Source organism: Rattus norvegicus, chromosome 1, assembly GCF_021556685.1.
Source record: "Rattus norvegicus strain SHRSP/BbbUtx chromosome 1, alternate assembly SHRSP_T2T, whole genome shotgun sequence".
In the NCBI taxonomy this organism is placed as follows: domain Eukaryota; kingdom Metazoa; phylum Chordata; class Mammalia; order Rodentia; family Muridae; genus Rattus; species Rattus norvegicus.
Window position 1 is genome coordinate 7,451,687 of NC_141534.1, and position 2,824 is coordinate 7,454,510.

Genomic DNA, 2,824 nt, shown 5'->3' on the forward strand with positions numbered 1-2,824 from the left:
GCAAATGGTTGGAACTGGAAAATATCATCCTGAGTGAGCTAACCCAATCACAGAAAGACATACATGGTATGCACTCATTGATAAGTGGCTATTAGCCCAAATGCTTGAATTACCCTAGATCCCTAGAACAAACGAAACTCAAGACAGATGATCAAAATGTGAATGCTTCACTCCTTCTTTAAATGAGGAAAAAGAATACCCTTGGCAGGGAAGGGAGAGGCAAAGATTAAAACAGAGACTGAAGGAACACCCATTCAGAGCCTGCCCCACATGTGGCCCATACATATACAGCCACCCCATTAGACAAGATGGATGAAGCAAAGAAGTGCAGACCGACAGGAGCCGGATGTAGATCGCTCCTGAGAGACACAGCCAGAATACAGCAAACACAGAGGCGAATGCCAGCAGCAAACCACTGAACTGAGAATAGGTCCCCCGTTGAAGGAATCAGAGAAAGAACTGGAAGAGCTTGAAGGGGCTCGAGACCCCATATGAACAACAATGCCAAGCAACCAGAGCTTCCAGGGACTAAGCCACTACCTAAAGACTATACATGGACTGACCCTGGACTCTGACCTCATAGGTAGCAATGAATATCCTAGTAAGAGCACCAGTGGAAGGGGAAGCCCTGGGTCCTGCTAAGACTGAACCCCCAGTGAACTAGACTATGGGGGGGAGGGCGGCAATGGGGGGAGGGTTGGGAGGGGAACACCCATAAGGAAGGGGAGGGGGAAGGGGGATGTTTGCCCGGAAACCGGGAAAGGGAATAACACTCGAAATGTATATAAGAAATACTCAAGTTAATAAAAAAAAAAAGAAAAAAGAAAAGAAAAAAAAGCTTCATGTCTTCTTTGAGGCTGAATAAAACTCCATTGTGTGTATGAACTTCTCGGCTACTGTGAAGAATGTAACAATAAGTAGGAATTTGCCAGACTCTCTCTGCAATGTTGACTTGGGATCCTCTGCATATGTACCCTGGATATAGCAGAACCATAGCCATTTGAATTACAGTAGTTTGAGAAAACTACGTGCTTCAAAGGCTAAGTAGTTTAACGTTCTATCAGCGATGTGTAAGATGTCCTCTTCTCTTGGTCACCAAACTTGCCACCATGGGTTTTCTTTATAACAGCGACTCTGGTTTGAGTAAATGAGATCTCACTGTAGTTCAGGTTTGAACTTAACCTTTGGCTGAGGATGCTGTTTTTCTGAAACATTTATTTAATACTCGAAATTCCTTTATCTCTCCCTCTACTTCCGAAGACCACTTTGCTGTACACAGACATCTTAATTGGTAGGTATTTGCGTTCAGGGCTTGCAGTCTATCACTTCGTGCTTTCTGGCCTTTGGGATTTCATATGAGAAGTCTCATGATGTTCTGGCGAATTTGTTTTTACAGTTGGTGTTGTTCTCTAGCAGACTTGGATCCTGCTTCTTTGTTCTGTAGCCAGAACAATTTCGTTGGGGGAGTTCTTCCTTGGGACTCGCCTAGGTGTTTTCAAATGTTTCTTGTCCTTAGATTTCCCTTTTAAAAACTTTGCAGAAAGTTCTGTTTTCGTTTCATTAGGTGGCATTGCATTTAACTATCCTTTGGTTTCTATTTCCTTCTCTTCTGTCTCCGAGTTTTTTAGGCTTAGTCTCCTGATTATATTTCCAAAATTCCTGCAAGGTGTAGTAATGTTTATTTGTATTTATTTATTGATGTCTAGATGTAATATTCAACAGTGTTGAATTCCTTTCCTGGTATGCGTAATTCTGTTTGATCTTGCCTATAATTATATGATGCATTTTGCTGTGAGTTTTTCTTGACTTTTCCATTTCTAACACTCACGGGGTCTTCTTTCCAAGTTCCAATGTCCTAGCTGATTTCTAAACATGTTGCTTTTCTTAAAATCTGTTTATTTCACATCTTGTTCTGGGATTGAATTTTTTCATGTAATTCCCCTTCCTGTTTGCATCATTTTTTGAGGTCACTGATCACATTTACACTCCATTTTCTCATGTTTCCATGTTTCTTGTGTTTTTGTGCTGTGGTTTGCCCATTTGTTGATATGCATATCTCCTTTGGTTCTTCTTCATAAAGGGGAAAATACCATTAGTTAAAGGTATGCTTGCTATGGCAATAACAATCCCAAACCTAACAAGATGTGAAAATATATTTGAAGTTGATGAAAGCCAACTGCTTCATTGCCAATAGCCATAAGATAGAGATGTACATGGTATGTAGAATGTACACTGAGGCCTGTGGTTAGCTCACAGCAACTGAATGTCGACTATCTGGCATGATGTTTTCATCTTAAGAACATTTTTCTTTGCATAGAAGAAGCCATACTAGACACCCTGAGCTTTGCAGGCAGTGAATGAGAAAGGTTTTTCACGTTCCAGAAACATTCTAGTATGTATACTCCGGTGTGGCTAATATGCTAGGTAAGGGATGTTTACAGGGTGTGTTGAGAGGTAGAAAAAGCAACCAGCTTTGGGATATGAACTGAGAGGCCAGAATCCCTGCTTTCAAATCTCTCTACATATTAAATATTGTGAGAGGGATAGGGCTGTAGACACAAGCAATTAACTGGGGCTTTGGGGTTTTCAGTTCCATCAGCAGTGAAACTCAGAGAAGAAAAAAGACTCCAGAGGTTGGGCTGCCTTCTAGCCCCAAACTTGAGGCCATTTAATTCTACTACAGTTTACCATTGAGTGATAGGTTCAGGTCCTATAAACCAAGATTACAGCTTGTCACTGTTCCCTTTACTCTCCAAAATGAGCTTCCTGTTGCCTGAATTTCTTAGTGTCACAATGTCTCCCCATACCTACTATCTTATAATTG